This window comes from Aquila chrysaetos, chromosome 1, assembly GCF_900496995.4.
Source record: "Aquila chrysaetos chrysaetos chromosome 1, bAquChr1.4, whole genome shotgun sequence".
Lineage (NCBI taxonomy): Eukaryota > Metazoa > Chordata > Aves > Accipitriformes > Accipitridae > Aquila > Aquila chrysaetos.
The window spans coordinates 46,237,722-46,251,297 of NC_044004.1; the positions used below are offsets into that span (position 1 = coordinate 46,237,722).

General features: G+C 35.7%; 1 long non-coding RNA gene across 2 annotated transcripts; it reads left to right on the forward strand.

Moving 5' to 3' along the window:
* The first annotated feature begins 360 nt into the window (after positions 1-360).
* On the forward strand, positions 361-11,313 carry LOC115347161. Of its 2 annotated transcripts, XR_005933362.1 has the most exons (4): positions 361-1,651; positions 2,414-2,748; positions 4,708-4,819; positions 11,278-11,313. It is a non-coding gene; the product is annotated as an uncharacterized LOC115347161 (long non-coding RNA). The 2 variants fall into 2 exon arrangements; XR_003925395.1 differs by lacking the exon at positions 361-1,651 and having other exon boundaries at positions 2,138-2,748.
* The last annotated feature ends 2,263 nt before the right edge of the window (positions 11,314-13,576 follow it).

Consider the following 13,576-nt stretch of genomic DNA (forward strand, 5'->3'; position numbering starts at 1 on the left):
AACAGCATTTTGCTTCAGACTGCTGCTTGGAAAAAATTTTATTGCTTTATTATAAGCAGTTTGCTGAGTTTAATAATTTCTCCCTATGCTAATTCAAATGCTCTATTTCTCACCATGCTGCTACAGTACCTGGAACAGCATACATTTTAAATGATTAAAATGAATTTTGGTGTCAAACTTTCATGACTAAGCCAAGGGGAAAATATGAGCAAAAAAAAAAAAAAAAAGTTTAAAGTAGAATGTGAAGAGAATAGAGGAAATGATAAAGATTTACAAAGGATACAGATTAATAAAAAAGAAAATTAAAAAAATTGCTTAACAGGGAACAAACAGTGTTTTCTAATTAAAAATCATAAACAATGAAAATTATTCTGTGCTGATTTGTCTATGAAACATATTTTACATTGTGCTTTTCTTTCTTTTGCTGTCTTTCATTTCAAAAGGAGTTCTTTGACTAAAGTAGGGGTACACTTCTTAGTTGATTCAAAAGGGGGACACCTTCTCACTTAAACAATCCAGAAAAACACTCTGGAAAAGCTCTTTTTCAAAGCTACTTGATCAAAATTTTAAACAATCACCTTTTCATCTTTATTTATCAGGAAATTTCTTGTAATCTCAGAAAGTTTTGATCCACCACAGAACATCCTGCCTCAATTAAATGTGTTAACTAGCCACAGTTTGTTTGGGTTTGCTCCTCATTTGGAGGTTATTGACACCACTACTCAGCTGGAAGAAGAAGGTTTATGAACATTTATTATCTGCTATCATGCAAAGTTTGCAAACTTGCTTCAAAACACTTTTAGTGTCTGTTCAGACTAACTCCACTCACCTTAAACTTAGGTAATAACAGAGCAACAGTCTATGGGTAGCATGGTGGAAGACAATCTCTTAAAATGTCACAACTGTGTTTACCACCTGCCTCATCAAATTTGTTCGTCTTCTAAAATACATAGTAATATCCAAGGCAGAAATTCCTAAGCAGAGTATAAATTAATATTTCTATTTATATCATTCTCTGCAGCATTCTATAAACTACAGGCTTCTCAGCTTATAGTCAGACTAATTTCACACTGGCCTTCCTTACACAAATGCAATCTTTGTTTCTAAATTATGTGTTTCTAAAACATATAATTCTTTCCTCAAAATACCCAGTAAAACATAATTATCACACTCTATTTCATTTTTACTATCTACAATTGCTTTTTCCTTCATTTCAGATTTACTTGTTCAATGTATTTTCAGTCCTAGGAAGATGCTACAATTATCATAACAGGTCACTAAAAATAATAATGTCACTGGAAATAGTGACATTTTGAATAAAATAATGTCATTCATACTCCTATGTGTATGATGTTTAAACCTCAGCTTTGAGATCACGTTATATTCATATTGCATGTCATTCAGGTCAGGTGGACTTAACAGAACAGTTCACCTATTTGCAGATGTTTGTGAGATTTAAGAGTGGTTTTTATGATTATTTAAAGCTTTTTCAGGCACACAGAAATAAATAGATAAGTCAGTTACGGCATTCTGAATGATGATAAAAAGCTGATCATACCTATGGCCATCAGCCCGAAGACGTGACTACAGTCAAGCATCATGTAAAGTCTGTAAATTTTCTCATCCACGTTTGTGAAGTATACTGACCAAAGTAGGAATAAACTGGAAAGGAGAGAATATATTTACAAGTTTTTGCCAATTTAATAGGTATTCATGTTCTGGAATATGTCTCAACTTCATTCTAAATAATTTAAACATGGTTACAGCTTGAAATAAGACTCTCAGAGAAAACTAGTAATTCACAGTTTGGGAGGCCAGTCACTGATGAGAATGGCTTATGAAGAACTTCAGTTATCTAAAGCATCTCGAGTCACTGTTGTAGACAGAAGCAGTTTAAGTTAAATGAAATAAATAAAAATGATTCTTTTGCTATCAGTCTGAGTATTGCCCACATTACTGTTAACTTCTGTGCTAAGACTCCTTGTCAGGTATTCTGTGCGACAGATTTAACGTTACTACAGAAGTCTTCACTTATTTGTGGAGAGCAGATAAACCTGTCAAAAAAAAATGACCTGTAAGTAACAACATATGTGACAGGAGATATTGGGCTGCGGTATGTAGCATCTTGCAGGTGACAACTTGCCCAAACCTTAGCACGGAACTGAGAGGTTTTTTTCATTGATGATCTTTTTTTCCATTTTCAAAGGCAAAGCAAAAAAACCAGAGATTGGTGACATTTTGTAGGGAAGGGAAAGGAAGGAGAAACAGAAAGGGAAGGGGGTAACATGAGGGATTCAGATAACAGTTTTACCATGGCAACTACTGTACCACAGAAAATATCGATTAATGTAAAGCCAGAGATTAGGATGGAATGACAGTGGTGTCACTAACTCTCTTCTTCCCTCCCTCCAAGGAAGTAAAAACACAGACAGTTGCCACAGGTATATATGTTTTTCCTCAGGAAAGATGAAGATGGCCAAGAGAGATATAGAACATTTTATTATTTGTCCCCTATCAAAATACAGAGAACCAGAGAGCATTTGTCAGTCTTTGGCCCTGTGATGGTATTTGGGTCACTCAATTTGCTCTCTGCTGGATCTGTTAATGGAAGTCCTGCTATGTCCTATTTCTGCGAGCTATAAACTTTGACAACTTTCTGAAAGCTTGTATAGTAAAGGGTAGGGTTTAGATGAACTCATCTTAAAGGCTTATCTTGTCCTGGAAGGTTCCAGAGTTTCGTCGAAGCAGGTAAGCTTTTTTTCAAGATAGGAATAACCTTCAGATAAGAATGTATTTTGGTTCTTTTGTAGAGTTTTCTTGAAAGAATTATGTCATCCTTCACCCTTACTGCAGGCTTTCTGTTGGGTGTTAGATTTATTTATGGTGGTGACAGTTTAAACACCTTTTTCTGCTTTTAAGAATTTTAAATACTGATGCAAAGATAAATCTATATAATAGCAGATGAAAAATGTATTTTAGCATGTGTACTATGAACACAATTTAATGAAAAGATCTTTGATGCTGATAAATGCAAATACAGCTGACATGTCCTGATAGTTCATTCATTTGAATAGATGATTTATGACAGCAGCTGCAGGGACACATCTCAGTCTTGGAAGTGTTCTAGTTGTAGTGAAGGGTACAGCAGTGCCTTAATCAGCATTTGTAAATGCTTTCTGCAGTAGCACAGCTATTGCTAGTAGAGCAGCCAGTAGACAGTAGAGCAGAGCGTTTCTGCACATAGCTTAAAACATGGGAATCCTGGACTTTAAATATATTTAAAAGTGACCCTGTTGTATTTGTGATTGGTCAAAAATTACGCTATCATTTTAGGTATGTATGCATGGTTCTATTCCTGATCTCCTTGCCTCTGATGCTGGCTTTTTAGTGATCACAGTTCTGACAACTCTGAATCAAGGTTGCTGATATGGGCCGAGCTCATAAATAAAGGGGATTTTTGTCCAGTTAGCTTTACATTTTCAAAGTGCAACATAGAATGTGCTACATATTAAAGCATTAATTATCACTTTCCTCACACTTTCAGTAAAAAAACCCACCCTAAATTACCATAGTTAAACTGAAAAAAAGGGGTGTGGAGAACAAATATTTTAGGATGCAGAAGTTTCAGTTGGATGCTGGCAAGAAGTTTGGCACAGGTCAGAGGTACAGCAGCAGCAGTCTGCTGATTACAATGTTTTCATTTCTGACCCTACACAATCTCTTTTTCTAAGCTCTTGTTTCGCTGAAGTGCATCTGACCTATCTCTTCCCCTAAGTGCAGAAAGTAATTCTCTATAGAAAGTCACCAGCTATATGAGGACATGGAACAGAATGTAAATGATAAAATACAGCATTCCCAGTGGGCCTGTGCAGAAAAAAAAAAGAACAAAAACCGACTGATAGTTTTCCAGTCCTAGAAATCAATAACAACAATGTTAGTTACCAAAACTAAAGTAAGTATTGAGCATAAAGATTGTGTAAAAAATTGTAGGTTTACTGAAATTATATGATTTTATATGCAAAGGCTCACTCTGTACTGCCACTGTAGACGCAAAAAAAGAAGTGAAGGCAGAGTTATAAAAATAAGCTCCCATTCTGAAATCATATCCAAGCTGTTCAATTTGTCACAAGCTACCCAAACAGGTTCACTGTTGTTCAGCCTATGCTTAGGCTTATGTATAACATCAAAGAGTTGGGGATTGATGCTCAGGGAAAGAGACTCTGGAAGTGGACTTGAATTCTAATTCAGCCTCTTGCCTTGTCATTGATTCCTTCATGGGATGGATAGGGCTGCTGAAGGCAAAAGCGTGTTTGCTTTGCATTCAGCTCTGAGAACGAGCTCTGGCCACAGTTGTCCAAGTTTCCTCATGCAGGGATGACTTAAAAGGGCTCAAAACTAAAATGAACTATCTTCAAGCTGTGTAAAGTCTTTTCCAGCCAGATTAGGAATCCAAATAAAAGGATACCCTGTCAAAAATTTTCTGTTGTCATTTCCAGAGAAACAACATCCCCTTCTCCAGATTTTAAAAGTTTTGAAGAATGAAAATTATATTTAAAGGAATAAATTCTTTCGGTCTTTTTATTTTATCTCGACCCTGAGTGCCACACTAAGTCATACTGAAATTCTTTCCAGGTTTTAGATTTATGTAAAAGAGCAGCAATGACTGAAAATGTTTTGTTTTGTTTTGTTTTGTTTTGTTTTGTATAGCTATTTCACTCAGGAGAACTAATGATACTGTGGACACCCTGCTATGACTAAAAAGCCTTCATTGAAATGGGGAATATTCTTGAAGTCTGAAAAGATGGATTCTCTGATGCAGGTGGGAAAATTTTCACCAATATGTTAGCAAAATATCCCTATGCTTCTCATGGCATGTATACTTGAGATACTCATAATCATTCATGTGATGAAGCCATTTTCAGTCAACTCTAGGTGGTTAATTGGTATGGATATACTTCAGAGTGGAATGATATGGGTTTAGGTATGAGTACCTGACATGTTTTTCTATTTTAAGGGGTAGCAGTAGCCTACCAAGAAATTATTTATTGATACCATATGGCAGTCCCCCAAATGATAGCCTAATTAAGCTTAATTTGTCTCATAACCCCCCCCCATTTTTTTGTCATCAAAAAGGACTTAAGGACTGAAAATATTGCTTAACATAGCTTGTGGGTTTTTTAGAACTGTTCCTTTTTTTTTCCTTTTATGAGTTCTTAAGATGTTTAGAGCATCATTTAAGTTGCATGGTGTAACCATAAGGAAATAAAGTTGAGGAATGCCTTTTTCCCAGGTATTCCCAAGTAGTCATTTTAATGCTGCTGTTTTAATAACCTCTTGCAGCTTGCTTTGAAGGCTTTTCTCCTCAGAAATCTCTCAATCTCCAGAAGTCTATTAAACATACATAGTAGATATCTAGAAAACTGTTAGAGATCCAGAAGTCAGACAGAATGTATGTCCAATAAACTTTGTGATTCAGTAAAACAGTCTAATAAGAAGCCCTTCAGTTTATCCACATAAAGCAAATTAAGAATAAAGTTCCTTTAAAAGTATACTATCTCTACAATATCCCTACAATATAAGAGGAAAAAAATATATTTGACATTATAACTGAAAACAAGTGCAGAAACTTTGAGGAAGAATTGCTTTTGAAATATTTAGATATGTCCTTTCAAAATAAACTAGAAAATAAGAAAGGGATGTAAAAAAGTACATAAAAGGATATGTTAAGTTATTACTGTATTGCGTGTTGTATCTGTGTGCTGGAATTGAGTGTGTGTTGCAAACTGCTTTTCCGTTGTGCCCAGTGGTTAATCAATGTAAGAGGACCTGGGAAATTAGATGCAGAATAATTGTTTATTTTTCACGTGTAATGCAATTACTTTTTCTTCTGTAAACTACTACTTAATATGATCTACTGTACTGAATTTGTCTTAGTCATTATGATATATAATGTTTTAATTGCCAACTGCAGGATATATGAGCTCACAAAATTACATGAAATACCGTGGGTTTTTTTCTGACCTCCTCAATAGAGAAAGAATGACAATCTGAAAACAGGACCTGAACAACCACCTAAAACTACTAAAAATAATATATTTTTAGTAATTATCTATAATTCTTTTCACTGTCATATTTTTATATCAATGTAGTTATTAGAAAGGTTAAAACTGTGATTGCCATTATTGATTCCACTAAGTAATAAGTAATATTCTAAGCAATGAAACGAAGAGGAAATCTAGAAGTCAGCTCCTAAAGCGAGTATATATGAATACAGTTTGTGTGAAGATTAGGTGTACTTAATATTACCCAAAATACAGTTGAATAGTACAATAACTTTAAAAGATTCAACTATATATTTAGGTACACCTTTCTAATGAATATCAAGACCTTATAAAATCAGTGTTTCTCATTAAACATTAAAAACATTTAAAGATTAGAAATCTGAAATGAAGAAACAAAAATGAAAATTTCATTTTGAATCTGTTTTCTTCCTTATCTGGAGCAAGCTACAGGGGTATATTCCCCTCTACCTGACATGACACGTATGTGCCTTGCTTAGGGACTTTGTCCATCATATAACTCAAGGACAGTGCATAGCAACATCTGTTATATAAGCCTAGGTCTATTAAGCAATTCTGTCATGCTGCAAAATAGCAAATCTGCATTATGATACATGACAACCATTTAATATACTTCAGGACCAGGTTTTCCTAAATGTTTGCATAATAACTGTTTAATGCAGCTAAGCATATGATTTCATTCAGATAACATAATTATATTATATTTCCCCCTTTTTTTTTAATTTTTTTTTATTTCTTGTGGTCATGGAATGACTGTAAGCAGAAGACTATTTCTGACTGATTCCAATAATATTGTGGGAGGAGGGCTGGGGCACTTTGTTTTGTTTTATTTTGTAGATTTCTCTCAGTTATTAATGGATTTTTTTTTCCAAATGTAGTTCTAGATCTTGCCATTCCTGAGCCAAAGCTCACCAGAAAAGTAATTTAGACATATAAATTCAGGCAAGGAAGACAATCCAGGTCCACCTCCTCTTAAACTCTTACAGATGCAAGAGATACTATAGAAGGTCTACATTTATGAAGGGGAAAAAAAATAAAAAGGAAAATTCCTTATGAACAATAACAAACCTTTATGTACTCAACTAGAAAGGTTGTTGCCTTGCAATAGCTGGTTAGAAAGGCAGGATATAGTTGTCTGATGCTCTTTAAAAACCAGAAACCAGCCATTTCCATGCTTAATTATATTCAGGATCTGAATTTTCTAAGTGTTCTTGGAGCATAATTAACATACACTATAGGAAGTGACTCAAAGATCTATAAAAGAAGCTTGATCATGTACTTGTGCATCTTGCCAAACCTTACGTTTCTGCATTTTCAGTGAAAATTCTCATGGCAGGATCATGCTTAATAGGTTTCTTAGACGTGAGCCATCCTATTCCTCAGTTTGAAGATGGAGGAGTGTGTAGCCCAGGTTGCCTGAGTTGTGGGGACTGAGAGGAAACAAGAGAGAGCCTCATTAGCCATCAAATTCATATCAGAAGGTAACAGGTCTTGACGTTCAGGACTCATCCTTCGCAGCCAAATATCCTAATCACCTAAGCTAAGGGTGAGACTAAGCAGCAAAAGCACCACCACCACCACTTTAATAAAAAGCATGATGCAACTGCCCATGTCTTTTGCTTTAGCTATGCTGTTTTCTAAGCAAAAAATATGGCTTCAGGCTCTTCACAGAATTACTCACCCTCACACCTGGGTTCAGCATGGTCTTGTGGTGAAGAACAGCGTTTCACACAACCTTATGCTGCTGTTTCCTACGGACTGACTCTGGTCAGTGCTGATTGCTATGATTACCAGTCCAGGATACCTACCTCTCCTCTCTTTACCACTTGTAGAACATAGATGTCTGTACCAGCATTGCGAATGATGGTCTCAGAGCTAGCTGCCTATTTCTAGGATTCACAATGTTCAGGATTACAATATCCCAGTTTTTATACCTAACTTGGAGTTTGGCTTTTTTAAGCCATTCAGACCTGGCATTGTCAAACAGAGCAGCCTCTACATAGCCTTAAAAACTAGACCTAGGGAAAAGTATGAGAGAAGGGCATGCAGGCCAGTAATGTTTCGCTTCTAGCATGAAACTACAAAAAATTCAGGATTTGTCATCTTCAGAAGAGATGGCTCCTAGCAATAGATTCTAGGAAGAGAAGAGTCTTACTCCTTTGTTTTTCCTCCTGGTAAATAAAGAAACAGAAAGGAGGAAGACTAGCTGCTAGATTACTATGATTAATATATTTGGATGAGGATCTTAGGAGGATTAGCCAGGATACAGACTGCTCCAGCTAAGTGATTTACAAAAAGCCAGGGTAGCGGAGAGCTTAGAATGGTTTGGAAGAATCAGGCAAAGCTGTGGACAAGCTGAGGATGTGTTGGAAGAATAAACAAAAAGACTGTGCCAAAGGAGTTAAACATCTGTGGGATGACAAGGAACGCTTTTTTTTCATTGTAATGTCTGATGTGAGGGTTTCCAGGAGAAAGCTTGTTTTCTTTCAGGGCAAAACCAGAAAAAGCTTCTGAGAAACTCCATTGTGATGGGAGTAACTTTAGGCAAAATCACCAGAGGAAGGACAGCCAAGGAGAGGCAATTCTGTTTTGGTTTTAAACTTTATTACTGAATAGCAAAAAACATTTTAGTTTGAATAGTCTTAATACTGTCTCTCTAAATAGTGTCTCAGAAGGAGAAACTGAAGCAATGCCCAGAGGGATGTAGTTAGTCTTCCCTATCACAGAATGATTAAATGATCAGATCATGTCTTTCCTTCTGGACCAACTGGGTCCTGCATTGAAAAACAAATACCGTGAAAAAAAAATCTTATGATTTATGAGTTGTGGTCCATTTATGTGAGATCCAAAGCAAAGTAGTAGAATCTTTTCTGCAGTTGTAATTCTAACACCTTGCTTGTATTACGGTTTGCTTAAAAAATCTTTAATTCCACAGGATCATTTGCCACTTAATTCTAATAGTTATGGAACAGATGCTTTGCAAGGAAGCTGAAGTTTTTCCACGTGAAAAGAATGAATTTTAAAAAGAAAGGTTTGAGGTGGCAAAACCGTTAAATAGTCATTAATATGAACTCAAATAAGCAACCTGATGTACTTCAGGACTTTGAAGGGACCGGTAATTTGAGGAACCATAAGAGATAGTTATGCAAGAAACAGAGAAGTAAATTTTTAAAGGATATAAAAAAAGGTTAAGGATGTTACAAAATGTGAACACCTACATATAAGTGAAATCTGAAAGAAAAGAAAAATAGGCCCAGAGAGAAATGGAAAGAAAAGTTTAAGTAGTGGCATTTATAAGATAAAGATGAGAAATTATGAACTTAATTCTATTTCTTTTTTTTTTTTTTTTTACAAAGAAAGATTTAGTCTTCATCTGCATCCAAGGATGGTAGAATGTGATTTACTGTGTGACATTAGAATAAAGCCTTAGGAGTCTAACAGCCTGCTGTTGAGATATATATAAAAAAATAATCCAAGTATATTACTGATTTTTAAATCATTTTCCCATAGGTTTTATAATGGCAAGAATCTTAATTAACTAAGAACAGAAAGAAGAGATAGAGAATGGACTCTTCTTTTAAACATGATGTTTTGATTGACAAGTTGTAGCTGGAAATTTCACTGTCTGTTCCTCTACACTGTTTAAAAATACAAATGTGTATTTATTGTTTTCACTAGCTAAGCAGTTTTTAATGAAATGCCTGAGGTTGTAAAAAGTTATGCAAGTTTTTTTTTTAGGTTTCACAGGTTACTTTGTTGAGAAATCATATTCCACTATGATGAAATTTTTATTCTGGTTCCCACAGAAGCAAGAGCTAGGAGCTACCTGATTCTCAATGTGTTGGAAAAACTAAGTAGTAGTCTGACAAGGCCTTCATGTATCACCTGAAGGCAATGTTCTATAATGTTTGTAAAATTGCGAGTGAAATTAAATAAAGTCAAGATTATTAAAGAAAATATTTCTCTAAGGTGGAAAGAAAATGTGTTTGAAAGTAGATAAACTATTTGGACTCAGCTATTCTCTCAATATGCTAATTGTTGGTGTCTATGAAGAAAAATTCAATTACATTATACTGCCAGGTTTATTTTAAGATTCACATTTTATTGTCTCCAAATTTGACTGTTTTCTGCATACTTTCATAATATTGCTAAAGTTATGGTAGCACATTTTATTCCAGATTTCCAAGCAAGTCATAGAGTTAATAAATGTTCATTGCCCCCTAGATTTTAAAAAGGACAAGCTTTTGCCTCTCCCCTATCAATGCCTGTTTCAATTAGAAAAATGATGCAGAGACCCCACTTTGATTTTCTCCTTCTGGCAGGTGTAGGCTTCAACATAGGGATCACTCACTGCCAATATGCCTGCTAAGGCCACCTTATCTGTCATAGGTGGTTATTTCCTGATTGGGTCTGTCTGATCACCATGTAAAAGATTTTCTCCAGAGTGATGACCTTCAGTCTCACATTTTAATTCTTCTGTCTGACAGCTGCAGTTTGGCTGTGTATTTATTTAGTCAAGAAATTGATTCTAATCTGAGGTGGAAAATGCTCAGAAGACATAACTGCCTGCTGACCTTAGATCAACTCATAATGCATGTTTCCAAAGCTGGCCACTCTGATGGCATGATTAGAGATTCATGTACATATTTATCAATCAAACTATATTGATATTGTGCATAATGGGGACAGTGGGCAGTAAAGAAGAGTGTTTTGAAAGGACGTTAAAGATTAGGCAAGGGAAGCTGGATAAGGGTGAGAAAGAAAGTGGAAAACTAAGTACACCATAAGCTTCAATAACATACCTATAGGTTTCTCATAGCGATGAAGTCTTGAAAGTATAGTGGGAAAAGGAGAAGAGTTCTATAATAAAAATCTGGTAGTTTTAAAGATAGTATGTCCTCTTCTTTAACCTAGCAAACAGGAGACCCGTAGGAGATCCATATGGAAGGATTTATACAATAAGAAGAAATAGGAAAAACATAGGAGACAATATTGATTAAAGCAAAATATTCTGCATCTGCAGAAGTAAAACATGAACAGGACAAATTTGCTGTAAATGGCAGATCCTGTGGTTCACAGTCTTGTAGACACTATTGTTACGAAGTCCCCCAAAAGACACATCAGGATGTTGGAATGAGTCTAGCTAAAATGAATGGGAGCCACCTCACTTTTCACCTCACTTATCTGCTTGCTTTAGGTGGCTTCCTGTCATAAAAATGAAGAGGTGATCTAAACCCCAGCCAGTGAACTTGATCTAGGCCATTATACATATGTATAAAAAATGTATTTTAATAGTAGAAATTAGCAATCACATCACAGTGCTTTTCCTTTGTTCCAAGTCTTTACAATTTATTACTGAAGCATAGTCTGTTAGATATGTCCTTAGTGATGTTCCTTGAGACAGAATCTATTTGAATGTAGAAATGTCAACCCTGACAAAGAAATGCCCTCCTGACACTTTAAAATGTGTATGTATGGGTAACCCAGAGTAACAGTAGTTTTTCCTAAGGTGCTGTGATGGCTTTTGTAGTTCAGGTTGAAGTTTAAAAAGCTTGTGTCCTTGCACAGTCTTGCTGTAGTTCTATTCTTATGACTAGGCTGACATTTTCAAACTATTTCCTCTCTTTTTTCTCCACATTTGACATGTCTGAAGATGTAGTAACTACCATCAGCTTGTGTGCAGTGAGCTGAGATTTTGACACTTCACAGAGACACATGCCAGAACATAAAATGAGGCCACTGAGAGATAAGAAATGGGTATATTATTTTGTTAGCCTACTTAGCTGTAATATTGTAAGTGCTATAAAGACCAAGATTTTAATCAGGTATATGTATAAAAATACTTAATAACAATATTAGATAAATACTTCTTTCTCTTTTCCCAGCCCTTAAAATGCATGAGAAAGCTTGAAATCAAATTCTAAATTCTTCCTTAAAGAAAGCGTATCTTTTTCTTTCCTTTTTGTACAGGAGATTGCATTTAGTACATTATATAATGCGGTATGAATAACTCATCTGACAAGTTCTGCTACAGTGCAGTTGAGTGGTCTCAGCAGTAGCTCATAGATTAAACACTGCAGAAGGGGAAGGACAAAGGATGCTGGCTGTCCTAAAGAGTTAATAAACTAAGGATGGATGGAAAGAGAATCATTGACTAAAACAGACATATGGAGGGGAATAAGAAACCAATGAGATTATACTGATAAGCATGAAAAACAGTGGGCACAGAACAGCATGCAACCTCCATGCTGTGATAACTAGGAATTTGAAACCCTTTTTCCACAGTCTTCTCTCTGCCTGTCATAAGAAACTGTTTAGATGGTTAAATCAAAACTAACACAAAGGGGACATGAGCTGAAACAATATGAGTATCTTAAGAATTTGATAGGTTGTATACTCAAATTATTTTATAACATGCCTCTAGATCAGGTTCTTCTATTTGTAGATGTGCACTTTAATTCAGCATAATAGAAAAGTCTGTGTTCCTAGAGACGAAAACAACTAATTCATGCAATGGCTGAGCAAGAACTGATTAAAACAATGAATGTGCAAGTTCTCTCCTGTAGCATTAAGCAGCCAAGCACACAGGAGCTTTGGCATGGCGTATCTGAAATTACCTTCAGTTTCTTTCTGGCAGTGTAAACTGAAAATGCATATTATAACATGTCAGCTGTAGAAATGCAATGACATTGAAATCAACAATGGCACTCAATGTGCCTGTAACTGCTCACTTCAAAAAAGAAGTCTTAATTTATTAACTCTCAGGTACTGAGTGCATCTGTTGTTAGTGTCAAACCTTCCAAAAGATGAAGTTTGCTTTTACTTTCCTTTAGCTTAAGGTTCTGTATTGATCTATGGGATCACTCCAGCAGGTTATAACTATACAATATGAAAATTATTTGCCCAGTATAAAAGTAGAACAGAGGCAGTACTTTAGTAAGGTGATGCAATGTCCAGCAATATTCATTTTCTGATCAGTCTAAGTGAAATCTGACAAATCTGTCAAACACTTTTCAATGTGATACATGTTGCTTGGCTTTTTGTTGCAGATCTCAGGAAATGGACATGTAGTTACTTTACATTTGGGTGGTGGTGGTTGTTGTTATTGCTGCTGTTGTTGTGGTTGTTTGGGGTTTTTTTGTACAAAACAGCATAACCTCCTGTATTCTACTGAAACATCCCTCCCAAATCTGCTGTAAGAGATGGAATTGTTATCTTGAGCCATTTCTTTCAAAGATTGTTAGGTGTGAGGGACTCGGCTGTCATCTCAAGGAACTGTGACCTGCTATAGCCCTTTGTCTCTAAGATGGCCTGATTAAGCAGGACACTCCTCTGTCCATAAGGACGATTACCAGACCATTGAGGCATCCAGGGGAGGAAACGGGGCTGGAGCTGATAAGACACTGGTTTCTAATGTCGATCACGCGAAGGTCGTGTGATAGATGAAACCTGCAGCGCATGACATCATCAAAATATGCCCTATAAAAACCCGTAGT